The sequence below is a fragment of the Lygodium microphyllum genome, chromosome 25 (genome assembly GCF_053477565.2).
Source record: "Lygodium microphyllum isolate KBCC chromosome 25, Lygodium_microphyllum_v1.1.10, whole genome shotgun sequence".
Lineage (NCBI taxonomy): Eukaryota > Viridiplantae > Streptophyta > Polypodiopsida > Schizaeales > Lygodiaceae > Lygodium > Lygodium microphyllum.
Genome location: NC_141159.1, coordinates 74692334 through 74708597, shown reverse-complemented (window position 1 = coordinate 74708597; position 16264 = coordinate 74692334). Strand labels below are relative to the sequence as shown.

At 40.0% G+C, this 16264-nt stretch overlaps 1 pseudogene; it reads left to right on the top strand.

Annotated features, from left to right (window-relative positions):
* The first annotated feature begins 978 nt into the window (after nt 1-978).
* On the top strand, nt 979-1766 carry LOC148014398 (polyadenylate-binding protein RBP47B' pseudogene; annotated as a pseudogene).
* Nucleotides 1767-16264: the final 14498 nt, after the last annotated feature.

Genomic DNA, 16264 nt, shown 5'->3' with positions numbered 1-16264 from the left:
TGACCTTTCTTTAATCCCTTCCTGAGTTGACTTTCCTTGGCTAATTGACTCTAGTTCTTCCAGCATTTCCATATGCCTTTACGGTTTCTCCTTTCAAGTCTTGAAAGATTATTTCCTCTTCAGCACATAGAATCTGGGCTTTGTTCTTCCTTGAGCCAATCCATTCCCAGTATGTAATCGTAGCATCCTAGTGGTAGGATTCAAAATTTTTCTTCAATTATATGGCTGTCAAACTCAAATTGAAGTTTCCCTACAGTTTCGATTGAGGCAATTTCCTTCCCAATTTTGCATGAGAGCATCTTCGAGAGTTGTAGGTCTCATTGATTCAAGGCAAGTGTCCAAAGGTGGATTTAGTCCTTGGCATAACCTTGCAATCTGTTGGGACGTTGTCATTGGGGGTGCATATTTGCACAGACTCACAAACTTAGAATATTATCCTTCCAAGGTTAGGCTTTATTGTCATAAGTTTTAGAATTTGTTCATCTTGATTGATTCAAAAGATGGGGGAAGATAACATCATTTCACAGCTTCTTTGATCTCCTCCCAAGTTTGGGAAGTTTTTGTTACCCCTTTATCTAGGAAAAACTATTTCCACCAAAGCTTAGCTTCGCCAGTAAGATTAAGACAAGCAGTCATGGATTGATTTTTGTAGTAGTAGTTTCAATGGCTAGGAAATATATTAAAATTGAGAGTGAGAGAGATGGACAAAAGTAGTCCAAAAGGGTAGCAGACATGCTCCCTATTAAACCTCTCATATTCCACACTGTAAAGTCAACTCAAGTACAAATCAGGGTCATAGTGACATGACAATATACAGGCTACAACACTCAATTTAGTACAAGCAAGATAAAGTACTAGCACAATAGCATTTATAGTGCATGGTGGCAAAACACTAGTGTAGCAGTGGCAGTATGCCATCACTTGGAACATGTCTGTAAACACCTATTTTTCCACATGCACCTGAACAAAAGGCAAATCATGCAAGCTGACCAGTAATACCAACAATGGCAATAGCAGACTACCTACTCTTCACATCATTATCACTAGCCCCAGACCTTAGAAGAAATTAGGATGCTTGGATTGGCGACCTTCAGTATTGGATGGATGAGAATTAAGTGTATTCCTATTTTGCACATACAAACAAGGTGTTACCTCTGAATATTATCCAAAACAAGATCACAAGCCATCTAGAGGGCTATGGATTTATTGAGTTCACTTCGCATTTTGTTGCTGAGAAAATCTTACAGACGTATAATGCCAGATAAATGCCTCAAACTGAACAGTTTTTTCGATTGAATTGGGCTTCTTTTGGGCTTGGTGATAGACGAGGTGAGAAAGAGGCTGATCACTCTATTTTTGTGAAAGACCTTGTTCCCGATGTAACTAATTACATCTTACAAGAGACATTCAGGGTGCAATATCCTTATGTGAAAGGTGAAAAAGTGGTCATCGATGTCATCACTAGATGGTCAAAAGGTTATGGATTTGTAATATTTGCTGATGAGTCTGAAAGGTCAAGAGCAATGACAAAAATGAATGGCGTGTATTGTTCAAGTAGGCCAATGCATATCAGTGCTGCAACTCCATGGCATGGGTTGTTTCACAACAGACAACTACAAAACCTTCACATCCATCACAGGCATACAACACTCCTCCATCTACTTCATAGGAATTTGCAAATGACATTGATCAGGTCTTGTGCTGAAGAAGCCTTGCAGAGGCTGAACGAAGTTGTTGTTGGCTAGCAAGCAATCCATTTGTCCTAATTGGTTGACTCGTGGCTTTACTTCTTAGTAGAAACAGTTAGTTGTTCCGAAATATGGTTCTTGTCTTTGAAGAATGCTGCATTATTAGAGTGACAACAACCTTTTTCTAAGGAGAGTTAACTCTAATTAGAGCTTCCCTACAGTACACACAATATGTTCATAGATTGGTGCATTGCTCTAATCCACATAGTCAGCCTGAATCTATGCCCTTTTATGCTACTATCCACACTAATGCAATCACTTTTGGCATTCTCTATGATGATGCAATCAGTTCTAGATTGACCCAACGTTCTCAGGCCGGGGACTTTGAATATCTCAATGTGTTTTCTACTCTTCAGAATATGTTGGTCATAGAGCTCATTTGTTGAGCTCCAAGAATCGCTGGGACATTGGTTCACACAATAGTTGCTGTCCAAGACCTGTTGAGGCATCAGCAAGCTCTGATACCATATTAAAATTGAGAGAGAGAGATGGACAAAGGTAGTCCAAAAGGGTAGCAGACATGCTCCCTGTTCAACCCCTCATATTCCACACTGTAAAGTCAACTCAAGTACAACACACCCATACATAAATAAGTAACCTAGTTCTAACCATGGTTAAGTTTGTATGACTTAACCTTATTCAACTAAGATAGAACACTAACCAAAGTCTATGAGCTTGAATCTCAACAAAATAGTCATCCAAAGCCTCAATCCATACTTTTGCATCTTGCTCCACCTGGGGTCCTTCACTGCTAAACCTAGGTGTTGGTGTCTGCTTGAGAAGAAACTTATTCTCTTGGAGTTTCTTGTATGTTTCATCAATTTGCACCAGTTTTGGTGATTCTAATTATCTTAGTAACTTCTTTATTACAAAATGAGCTAGTTTGGCCTTCATTTCTATGAATCTATAAGACTTTGGGAGATTGGGATGCTCTAGAAGCTCATAGACTTTACACTCCCTATCGAGAGAAATAACCTTTGTATATTGGTCATACAGCCATTTATTTCTCATTAAAATTTTTCCATCTATATATTTTGCCTTATCATTTCAAAGAGTATTGTACTTTCATAAAGTCTTATCAAATTGAGGTCCTCAAGCCATTTCAACAACTTGAGATGGACTTTCACATCTTTGTACAAAGTTGAGTCTAAGTATAAGTAAGGGTTGTCCCTTCCCCAAGTTTGGGCTCCAGTTTTAGCCCCTTCAATAAGCTTAAATAGCTCCATAAACGAGTCTTCTCTAAAATAGCATTACAATTTCTCTTAATTCCAACATGTTTGATTGGTAAGCAATGGAATACATGATCTCAAAAATTGCTCACATAAAGCATACCTCATCATTAACTTGTCAAAGAAGCTCAGCTATCATCATAAGCTCACAACTCGCACACTTCAAAAATAATAAGGAGAATTTATATTTGTGAAAAGTATTTACAAAGATGCATTAATCATACTATGATCTACCAATACATCATCTCATGGATTCTTTTCTCATGAAAAGTATCAGGGTCTATATTCTCATACCTTGAGGGATTCTCATGTACATGGCAAACAACATAATGTGGTGGCTCTCGGGGATAACCAAAACATCCCACACCAAAATAAGGCCTTCTTGGTACTACAACAACTCTCTCGGGTGGTACCATTTGTAGCACTTTTTGATATACCCACAAGGTTTCAGATACAAGCTCATCCCCAATGTCTAGTAACCATTCAACAAAGGCTCTGAACAAAAGGTATATCTTAACTATCCTTAGTTATTCAGCCCATCAATTCCTCCATAGCTCGTAATGAAGAAGGATTTTATGCCCACAATATATCCCCATATGTAACCTATTCCTTGGCCAGAAATCTCTCATGTACCATGAGTTAGGATAAGGTTGCAATACAATTTGAGAAATAAAGATCATCTCCATTATCTCAAATATAGCCTCGTGGTATGAGAATTTATTTGACCCTAAGGCTACTTGATACATAATGGGAAAAATATCCCGCAAACGTGTAGCTTCCTCATTGCTAAGTTCCTGATGAGCACAATGTGTATGCTAGTGTTAGTGCAAGATAATCAAGAGCATTTCTCTTCAAACAAGTGTGGTTATTTTTTTACTTCCTTTTATACGTTAACTACTTAACCTTACACTAAAAGCTCTTTTGAAACCTAGCCTCTTTTGAAACCTAGGCTTTGATACCATGTGTGAGGTGCCTCCTCCAACAGACCCGGAGGAGTCCTCTTAGTAGTCGACTGAAAGTCATATCCATGCACATCACCATCTCATCTCCCCATAGGAAACCTTGGACTTAGTTGAACATGGGAATCTCAGCTCTACTTCACTAGGGAAGCATGGACAAGTCACCCCTAATAGCAATCTAATGCCCACCTAAGAAACACCACTTTGTAATCAATCAAAGGCACGAGTGAGGTTGACACCGCACTTGGTTCAAAGAGAGTGAGAGACGGGGGAGAGTGTGACTCGATTACCCTACCCATAAGGTAAAATCTCAGCTCTGGCCCCCTAAAACAGTGTTAAACCTAGTAACTAATCCTACCGGTATTGGGAGGGTAACAATTTAATCAGCTCTATCTAGTGTTAGAAAGTTACCCGACTTATGGGTTCCACCCACCCCTAGGCATCCAATTGTCAGGATCAAAGCCCCCCACTTTCCTTGATGGGTTTGCTTAGTTTTCTAATTAGCAAAGCATACTACCATACTGTTTGGACATATAAAATCAGCTTCCTTTTATTATTCCATTAAAATGGGTTTGTTAAACTCAATCTTTAGCACATAACAAATAATCTGAAAATCAGATACTTTATTTCATAATAACATCCAGAATCATCAATCCGTAGAGTGATACAAAACCTTCTCTCCTCAGAAAGGCACCATCCAATAGGACCTTCCAATCCCTCAGGATTGGGCTATTTGTGATCGCACTCCATCCATGGTCAACATGGAATTTACTAGCTCAAAGCCCCTCTAAGCTTCCCTCAGCCTCTGAAGTCATCCTACATAACAAGGGCACTTACCACTTGGCCCTTGGCCCTCTCAAGTTCTCAAGTGATCAAAAATCAAAAGCATCTACCTCCCTCCGGAGTGTAGGACCCCCACACGTAGGTGAGTTTTTCCACACTCCGTGGAGTGTTAGGGAGCATTGGGTTGGGGATCCCAATGTCCCAAACGACCACAATCCTCAACTCGTTTGGTTATGCAAGCCTCAAATCGTAAGAGCCATAATTCATCATTCACAAATCCAAAAGCAATCATACCATAAAACATTTTTAGCATAGTTATCAATGTGATGAATAGAATCTATCCCCTTCATCAATTTCTGTATTCCTTCCTAAAGGCATTTGATAATACTAACATGATTTTACAAGTCTAAGTAAATTCTAACTAATCATGATCATTTTATTATGTACTAACCTGATTATCTCCGTTTGGCCATCTATCGTGATTATAGTTTATCGCCACAACCTTGATTTGTTGTGGAATAACCAATCCTTCGGGTTGAATGGATTGGGGGTTAACTTTCGCTTGTGGTTCAGTGCAGTAGTGACTACTTCCTCGCATTGGGGAGCTCTTTGCATGTGACCTCGCTCAGTATCTCAACGTCTCTTGGGAGCCATGGAAGAAGTTGATGGATTCGAGCAACGCTTCCGCGTAGGTGTGGAGAGAGAGAGAGAGAGGTTTGGTTGATTGCAGCAAAGCTTTGTCGCATCAACTAGCAGAGAGACTTCAGCATGGGTTGTTGTGTATCTGAGTGTGTATTCGTGTCACTCCACCCTTATTTATATAGTAATCAAAGAGGGGGGTAAAAAGAGGACGTTTGCTTTTTAGCATTTTTTATGACATCATCAATGATAAAGAGGGAACACTTTATTTTAGCATTTTTAATGGCGTCATTGATGACATCAGGGGGGGCTTCATTTTGGTAGTGTGAGGATACCAATTCAACAAATATATGGGTGAGCACCACACATCTCGTTGTCGGGCAGCATCACTCCAAGGTTCATGACTCATCGCGTCAACCAACAAAGAGACTTCAGGATGGGTGGTTGTGTGTCTGAGTGTGTATTCATGTCGCTCTACCCCTATTTATATAGTAACCAGGGGGGAGTAAAAAGAGGATATTTTCTTTTTAGCATTTTTTATGATGTCATCAATGATAAAGAGGGATTGCTTTCTTTTAGGGTTTTTGATGATGCCATTGATGACATCAGGGAGGGGCTCCATTTTCGTAGCGCGAGGATACCAATTCAACAAATATATGGGTGAGCATCACAAGTCTCATTGTCAGGGGGAGTCACTCCAAGGCTCACGACTAAGGTGGTGACCAAGGCATAGACCTTGGTTCCTTGGCATTGGCATACTTGGCAATGGGCTACAAAGGCTTCATTGGCGCCATTGGCTACATGTGAGAAGCTCCCACTAGCTTGTAGGAAAATCTTCCCGAGAGGTCACCCATTCCGGCAGTGTCATCACCCAAGTGCAATTAACTGCCAAGTGACTATCCACTAGGCTAGTTCTTTTTGTTATTCTATACAACAAACATAGTCTTAATAAGCTAGTCTTGGGAGGGTCTCCTAAGTCTTCCTTCTATGAAATGGCATTTAATACCTCATTAATAATAACAATTATCTTCATAATGTGAGTTTGTTTCATAATTAGAGTTAGTTTTTAAAAATGTGCAATCATAAATCTCTTTTTTTTGGAATGTATACGCACATTGTTGATTAAAATAAACTAAGTAATGGGGACATTACACGTCAATATTTTTCTTCACAAAGAAAAAAAATGTTGTTTCCCCTATCGCACGAAAATTTGGGGGAGCCCTTGGGCTCCCAAGAGTCACAACTCTTCTTATATCAAAGTAATCTTCACATTACATGTTGATCCCCTTTGCCCCCGCTAGCCTTTGGCAACTCTGACTTTTGACGTCTGATTTAAGGTTCCTAAATTTTTGTATGACTATCTCAAAGTTATGCACTACCTAGAACTTTCTCCACATCATTTTGGATCCTAGAAATTTTATTAAAAATCCATAACTACTATGAGAACTATTTTCAGAAAAGTACTTTCAAATCCCGCCTTTAACAACTCCTTAAAGTCGTTAGATCGATATCTACAGCTTCTAATGAGCTTTAGTTTTTGTCTCAAATTGATAAATTTTGGTACATTTCTAGCTCTTTTCTGGTCATAAAATCCCATTTTCGTGCCACTATGCGGACATAGTGTGAAAAACTCTAGAGTGCATCGTCATTCAACTTTCTCATTGATTTAGAGAATCAATGCCATATTAGTCATTAGTGTCAATGTATGTAGTGTGCATGGTTCAAAAATACTAGATTTTTGGACAAGTTTAGCCTATTTTTTATATTTTGGATATTATTTTTGGTAAATATCCAAAAGCTGTAGACAAATTCTAGAATAGGATGACATGTTTTTTTTTGTTTAAAGCAAGTGGCTTTCAACCATTTTTGGGGGATTTTATGCAAAAAGAAGGATTGGCAAAATCGTGTGACGTTCAATCATAGTTTACAAGCAACAAACAACACTCCAAATTAGGAGAAGAAGGAGTGATCTGGGAGAATTTTGACTAGGTGTCGTGGTATTTTACCCCCCTTTTGGAGCCAATGAAGGCATCAAATTGGCGGTTTGAGCAATAGAGAGGAAGCTATTATTTTATGCACTTTTTTCTTACAAGAGATTTATCTTCTCAGGATGCAAAAATAAATTGACAGGCTTCAACTTTATGAGTATTCTTTTATATCTTCTATTTCTTTAAACCCCTTCTCTTTCCTCTACTCCTTTCCCTGAATCTCCCTTCATCCTACTCTCTCTTATCCTCGTGGTAGACTTTTGACCCCAAACACTCTGACAGTAGTGAACCCAACATGAAAATTTGGCAAGTGTGTAAAGATGGGGGATTTTGCAGGTTCAAGTAGTGGTGATGCTTTACAACATATGATTGCTTTGTTGTAGCAACAACATCAGCAGCAATTCTTGTTACAAAAGCATATGCAAACTCAATAGGAAGCAAAAAGAATTGATTCCTTAGTAGCTATGAATGCATTGCAAGCACTGGGACATGATTTAAAGCAGTTGAAGGGTCAAAATGTTTCGGCCTTCATCTAGATGTATGAAGAAAAGATGGTGTTTCGTGGGATACCACAATATGCATGGAGTCAATATTTCTGCCATTTGGCCATGCATACATTGCATGATCGGATTAATGAGTTACATAGAAGAGATGCTGATTGGCCAGCTTTTAAGAAAGCTTTGAGAGAAGAGTTTTTCTTGGAAGATGTAGGATTGGTAACTAAAAAGACATTTGCAGATTGGATTGAAAAGCTCAATAAAGGGTTGGCTGCTATAGCTTTTCTCCGTGAATTTGAAAGTCGGTATGCGCAATTGGATGCCAATGAGCAGTAATCATTAGAGAGTCAAAAATTTGATTTGTTTCTGAAGGCTACGAATCCTATCTTCCAAGAGAAGCTAACTAATCATTTAGAAGATGCCTCTTCTAAAACATGGCTGAAATCATATTGGGCTAATGTAATTGAGGCATTACATATGTTGCTAAAGAGAGAACGGATGAAATTAAGATGGGGTACAGGCACCACACCTACCAATGCTCGAAAGGGGGCTGAAATTGCAGCCAAGGCAACTGTGGCTATGGCAAAACAACTAGCTATACTTGTTGGTCCGGCTCTTAAAGGTGATGCTATGGATGAAGTAATCAAAGGCATGCATGATTTGAGACTGAATTTGATAGAAATCTATGCAAAGGTTAAAAATTTGGATGTTAAGGTAGAAGAGAAGGCTCGGGAAATAGCCCAAAGACCGCACAAAGAAGGATACAAGAGGAGATGCATTTGGTGTGACAATTTACATTATGAAAAGCAAGACTTTACAACTACGGTGAAGCGGAAGCAAAAAGGTTAGTCTTTTGAAAAGATGGCAAAATACATGCAACAAAAAATGGTCTTCCAATGGAGCCAATTTTTGGAAATGGTGGCATGTAGAAGAGGTTGGAAGATATGGCTACAAGGATACCATTTCTTGGCATAGATACAGCCACATATGGGTTGAGAATTGAAAGGAATGATGAAGCTTGTAAAGGAGGCATGGCTGAAGCAAAATCTCATGTTTGGATGTAAGCATTAGATTGCATGGAAAAGGGCATAATAGCAAACTCTAAATTAATTTATACAAGTCAAAGTATAGGAGGGAGAACAGGATGGAGTGCACCAGTGGATTCATTTTTTGTCTATGCTTATTTGGCTAAGGTTCATAGTAGCAGAAAGAGGCTGAAAAAGCCATACCTAAGAATGTTATGGAAGACGCATCTCAAGAGAAGAAATAAGAAGGGAAGAGAAGGGGTAAGCATCTCAATTATAGGTTATAATTAGATCTTGAGACTACCACAAACCTTAAAAAGGTCTTGGAAGATCACATACTTGGTAATAGAGTGTAATTCACACTTGGTGAAGTTCTTGGAATCACAAAGCGTGAATTTCATGATGTAATCATTGATATGCTGAAATAAAAAAGATAGTTTGATGGTGAAGTTTTGCAAGCATTGATGTAGGTTGACAAAGACATTGAGAAATAACTTCAAAGGGAATATGATGATGTATGTAACACTAATTTGGAGAAGGTTGATGTTGAAAATGGGTTAAATGGGAGTGTAGATAGCAAGCCTATGGTGGCTGAAATTGGTATTATGGGTAGCAGTAAGCATAAAGAGAAGGTTGTGTATAATGGGGATGTCCATCAACAAGTACATGAAGCAGAAGATGCTCATTTGATTCCAAAAAATCATTATTCACAAATGCATTGAGCTTGTGCTACAACAGAGACAATTGTTAAAGTGGGAGAAAGAGAGACGCCTTGCATATCTCTCTTGGATCATGGTTTTGAAATCAATGTTATGGCATGCAGCTTGTATGAGAATGGGGGTTGGCTGATTGATATAGATCCGGTATGGCACATGTGGGTAGCAAACAATTCCTCAGGGGATCTTAATGCGGCTTGTTGTCCAAATGTACCCGTGACTATTGGAGGTGTTAGAGATAAATATCATTTTTTTGTGCAAGATTCATGTAATTATCCGGTGATTTTGGGGCAGCCCAATATTTCGAAATCAAGGATGGAAACAAAAGCCTTGGATGATGGTTCTTCATATGTTTGGGTTCAAAGTAAAGACAATACAAAGGCAGTATAGTTTCTCACTGTTTGTGTGAATCATCCTCGCAAAATTAGGATAGGCTACAAGATAATCCCATGCCACCTAATGCATGAGAGTTTAAGGGCTTTTAAACATCACTGCTATAAGTGAACGCTACGGCGGTGCCTCTAGGAAGATAATTATGCCTCAAAGAAAGGGGAAAACTATGTTTGTGTCTGGATTGTAAGAATGGACAACATGTAGTCTTGGCAGTTTTAAGAATATTTTAGCCATGTACAGGGCTACAAAGCAATATGTAGGATGGGGCTGAAAAAGAGCTGAATACATATTATGATTTGATGGCTGCAAATGAAGGTATTTTAGGGCTATTTTTAAGGCTAGTTGATGTTAATACAATGGTTGAAATTTTTGCAGCAATTAATGCTGAAAACAAGGCAGAAAAAGAGGTTATTTATGTTGACACTTTAGAGATGTCATCTTCTTCTTCTGCATGTCCCTCACTTATACCAACCACAACAACATACTTCACCTCCTATATACTGATCTCCCATTATTCAAGAAAACTACAAAATTAGTAGGGGGATTTTTTTATATAAATGAGAAACAGAGAATATGATAAAGAGGTGCTTGATGAGGCTAGCTCCAACTAAAGATTTGGGAAACATATAGAAGGAGAGTGCAAGCAATGATAAGAGATGTGGATGTGGACATAACTATTTGTAAGGCATTGTATTGAAATATTCAATGAGAACTAATTTTTTGTTCTTGATAACTTCACCTTAACACAGATATTGCATATACCACACACTCTTGGCCTAGAATGAGCTTATTTTTGCAATGTACAAAGCTAGTGTCGAGGTTCAAGCAAAAAAACATGGACTATATCCTTGTATGACTATCAAACATAATCAAGGCTCACTATTATTAGGTGCCTTTCTTGACATATTCTTATACATGTTCTTCTTGCCAAATGACTCTTTTGATCTTAGGCCAATTCCTCTCATATGATTGCATTGTGCCCTTAAGATTGAGGCTTATGCTTAGCCATTAGTGTGGCATAAGGATCAATTTTAAGATTGAGTGTTCTTGAAGGTTTATAACATGTAATGAGGATAAAAAGATTCAACCATGCCTAGAAAATCTTCAACTACCAATCAGCTAGCTCAAGTTTACACTATTTACCAACGTGCTAGAGTAACTAGCAAGAGTTCAAAATATTTAGCTCCCTTCAAAGATGCTCAACTTTTAGATTGAGCCTCATGTCCCACTTCTAGATATACATGAAGCTTATTTTTAAGATTGAGTCATCTCGAGGGCTACTAAAAAACAAAGGATGGAAAAACTTTACTAAGTCTTAGAAGTTTCCAATCACTAGTTAGCTCAAGTTTAGACTGTTTTCCAATTGGCTAGAGATCAAAAGATTTACCTCATCTTCAAAGAGGCTCAACTTTTTAATTGAGCCTCATGCCAGACTACTAGGTATACATGAGGCTCCAACCATGTAACATGCCATAGGACCCACCCCCCCCTTTTTTAATTTCAAGGAAAATGTTTTTCACTAGTTCAAAAAATTTTTTAGCCCCCTCTCTCTCCCCGCTGACAGCACATCGGGGAGAGAGAGAGGGAGTGATGGTGCTGGGGGGCATGCAGCCTCTAAGTGGGAGGGGTGGCCATGCCACCTACCTCCCCCCCTATATAAGGGGAGGCTTCTCCCCTCCCCCGACGACAGACCCACAGGCTACGCCCCCCTTCCATATGTTATCGCCCCCCCGTCAGCTGCTGTGCAGGGCTTTTGGGCCTCCGACTGAAGGTTCCCCCCTCCTCACTTGGCGACGTTGCACACCCCTTCCCTAGGGCCTCCATCCATAGCCACCTCCCCCCATGGCTGTCAGCCGGCTCTTTCTCCCCCCCTCCTCGCTTGGCAGTGCTACACACCCCTCCCCTGGGCCTTCTAATTGGGCCTCTCCCCCCCCCCTCCCTTGTCGTCTTGCTGAAACGGGTCCCTGGAATACGACCATAGCCACCCCCCTTCTGATTACCAGTTGCGCGGGCCCCGTGAGGGAGAGTGAGAAGAAGGGAAGTAGAGGGAGAGAAGGAGAAGAAGAGAAGGAGTAAGAGAGAAGTAGAGGAAGAAGAAGAAGAGGGAGACTGAGAAGAAGGGAAGTAGAGGGAGAGAAGGAGTAGGAGAGAAGTAGAGGAAGAAGAAGAAGAGGGAGAGAAGGAGAAGGAGAGGAGAAGAGGGAGTGGGAGAGTGGAGAGAAGAAGAGGGAGAGAAGGAGAAGAGAAGAAGAAGGAGTGGGAGAGAGAAGGGAAGAAGTGAGAGAGAAGAGAAGAAGAGGGAGAGAGAAGAGAAGAAGAGGGAGAGAAGGAGAAGGAGAGAAAAAGAGGAGTGGGAGAGAGAAGAGAAGAAGAGGGAGAGAAGGAGAAGGAGAGAAAAAGAGGAGTGGGAGAGAGAAGAGAAGAAGAGGGAGAGAAGGAGAAGGAGAGGAAAACAAGGAGTGAGGAGAGAGAGAATAAGAGGGAGAGAAGGAGAAGAAGAGAAGAAGAAGGAGTGGGAGAGAGAAGGGGGAGGGGGAGAGAGAAGAGAAGAAGAGGGAGAGAAGTAGAAAGAGAGAAGAAGAGAAGAAGAAGAGAGAGAGAGGGAAGGGAAAGAAGGAGAAAAGAAGTGGGAGAGGGAGAGGACAAGAAGAGAAGGAGAGAGAGAGAGAGAGAGAGAGTAGGAGAATAAGAGAAAAGAACAAGAAGTGGAGGAGAGAGAGAAAGAGTAGGAGGAAAAGAGAAAAGAAGAGGAGGAGAGAGAGAGAGAGAAAACCACACCCAAACCACCCTCTCAGCGAAGGGCCCCATCCAGTGGTCTTTTCTACCCAAACTTCTCAACCCGGAAATCGTTAAGGTCCAGACTGCCCAATCTCCGCGAGGCAAATGGCTCCCAAGAAGAAAGTCGCGAGAAGCGTAGGCGCCCAAGCTACTGGTAATGTTGGAGAGGCAAGCAGAGCAACCAATGCAACACACATGAATCAAGCCCAGGTTCTAAGCTTTAAAATTAATTAGGTATTATTTCTCGTGGAAGAGATGAAAGGATTGGTGATGTGCATGGAACAAGAACGAGTCTTAGGGTTCTGTTTACTCTAAGTACTAAGTTGCATGCGCGAAACAGTAGAGTTTGGAATTCGCATAAGATTTTATGGATGGAATGATAGCTTTTACACACATAAAATAATAAGGTTATCGCCTTACTTCACATAAAATGATAGCTTTTTAACTAGTTCAGTGCATGAATAGTCATTTAGAATTCACATTTCGTAATCATGGTTAAAAGAAACACGTGAAATGTTAATTTCTGTTCATGAGATACACTTGCATCGTTAGACAAAACCCTATATTTTCATAGACACAAGTCACATGTGATCTAGTGCATTATAAAAAATTACTCGTTGCCAGGAATAAAGAGAGATAAAAGTCATTTAGGAGGTACAACTATACTAAACGCACAATGTGCATGATAGTTAAGGTTGATTGGGAAATCTTGCATAGAACCGCACTAAGAGAATTGGAAGGATCGCATGCATTTAGACTGCATCTTGAAAGTCTAAATGAAGAATCATGTGTTTCCATGTGTGTTAACTGAGCTTGGTTGAAACTAGAAGATTAAAAGACCTTGGTTGGATTACGAATAACGCATGTCCGTTGCCTTGACTGACCAGCTAATGCTTGAGTTAGGGTTAAGATACCCTAAGGTAAAACCCAAAGGAAAAGGGCAAGTCAAAAATAAGTTAACTTACCAAGATCAATTGCTTGCGTAATCTTGTTTGAGATTATTGGGATCTTGCCAAGTCTGAAAAGACCCAAGATCAGATGCTGGGAGCATCTAGGAAAAAAAAGGAGTCACACCTTAGCAGTCGGTTGTACAACCGACCTCCGAAATGTTCGTGCTTGTACTTAGGTACATTATTTGATCTCTTTGCTCAAGGAACTAAGTCAAGGAGAACACTTAATGCTTCAGGTTGAAAGCCTGGAGGGAGAGGCAGGAACAGTTACCTCCGACTGTCTGCCTGGCCCTATCCAAGGGGGTTGTTAGCCGCGCTGGGTATATGGACCTAACCCGCCATGAGAGGTCTCTTCGTGGGTGCTGCTTGGAGTGGGAGGACGCTTGGGTGCCATGGGAGGCTTTGGCTATAAATCCCTTGCCTCCGGATCCCGCACAAGAGGCTCACGTGACTTGAGATGGGATCTCGAGGCCCATGTACTAACTAGTCAACGGGTGAAACTTGGAACAGCAATCCTGTAGATTGTTGGGATAGCCTTCGGGTGTCATATTGAATGTACTCCACGATTTTGATAAATAAAGAGCAGTTATTGGAGAAAAAGGAACTTGCTTGGCATTGTTTTTGTGTCAGTACCTAAGTTACGTGAAGGAACCCATGATTAATTTGTTTAATTAAGGAACCTGATTTTGCATGTCAAAACGTAATGTGTTAGGTAATTAGATAACTAAAGCAAATTGAGAAAAGTGCGGTGGACGTGACTTAGGTCCGTCCTACAGAAGGGTGGTCCTGGTTAGCTGGGAACTTTTCTCAAATGATGAGATAATAAGACAATGAAGACCTAGTGTCAGTAGATGTAGAATTTCTGGTTTATTCTGTTTCATGGGAAAGGAATGGGACTATGATGTATGGCAGAGAGGTTGACCTTCGCATCCCTCTCGTTTCCCATTCTCCATGAACCAATGTCGCATGAATCTGCTTTGACTCTGTTGTTCCTACGCAAAGTGGTACATCTGGACCTCAACGTTAGCTTCTTCCTAGAGACTTTGATGATAGGAAAGGAACCCTGACCTCAGGTTGATCCCAAGTGGGAACGGCTGGACACTTCCGCTCGGGGTAGACTTGGAAAGACCTAGATCGCAAACCCTATATCATTCCCTGTGAGTGCCAGGCGGAGCCTTCTAGACATTCCTGTTGATGGACTGCTAAGACGTGTCCCACAAGCGGATAAGTGGACATGTTACAGACCACCAATCAACTAGCTAAAATTTAGACTATTTACAAATTGACTATAACTAGAAAATATAGCTCTCCTTCAAATAGGCTTTGTTTTTAGATTGAGCTACATACATGAGGATCAATTTTGATATTTACCTACTAGATGCACATGAGGCTCAATTTTGAGATTGGTTATCCTCGTTAGAGGCTAAAATGCAATAAGAATGGAAAAACCCAACCATGGATAGAAAATTTTGAACCACTAATCAACTAGCTCAAGTTAGAATATATACCAATAAAGATTTAAATCTCCTTTAGAGAGGCTCAATTTTTAGATTGAGCCTCATGGTATACTACTAGGTATGCATGAGGCTCAATTTTAAGATCGATCTCCTTGAATGCTACTAAAAATGCAATGAGGATGGAGAAATTTAACCATGTCTAGAAGATTTCCCACAACCAATGAGCTAGCTTAGGTTTATAAATAAGCCAAACTTAAAAAAGTTTAGCTCTCCTTTAGAGAAATTTAAACCTCATGCCACAATACTAGATATGCATAAGGCTCAATATTAAGATGGAGCCTCCTTCAAGCCAACTAAAATGTGAGAATTGAAAAACTCAGCCATACCTAGGAAATCTCCAACTAACCATCAAGTGCCTCAACTTTAGAATATCTACCAAGTTTCTAGAGTTCAAGTGATCTAGCTCTCCTTCAAATAGGGTGAATTTTTGGATTGATCCTCTTCTCACTAGCATACAACTTCATCTGCTCTTGGGCTTTCTTGAGATTCAACTTGCATTGCTTAAGAAGGGCATGCATATGTTCTAACTCTTTTTTCCCTTGAGGATTAATCTTCTTACTAAAAAGAATATTAGAAAATACCATTTTACAGTCATACAAGACCTTCAAGGGAGAAACAATTCAATACAAAGCAATTCAAATCTAACTTTCGAAGATTCAATCAAAATCGCTTTGTTCCTTCTTCTTTCCATAAATCTAGGACACGATCCCTTGCTTTACCATCAAACACAAATTCAAATCCTAAGTCATCTTTCCAACCAAATCCCAACATACCTAAACTCCCAACCATTACCAATAATGTTTCCAAAGCCAAGCCTATAGTCTGCTACAAGTGCCACCAACCTAGACACCTAGTGAATTGTCAATCCAAAAATCCAACTGTTCACATCAACTACTTGGGAGCGACTGAAGATGAAGACCATGAAGAAATTCCAAATTTCATGGAAGACGATGATGATATCAATACTACTTCAGATACTTTACTAGGTATGTCAAATCCTCATTCTTTTTTAATGATGAAATGTCTTGTGCATGGTAAAGAA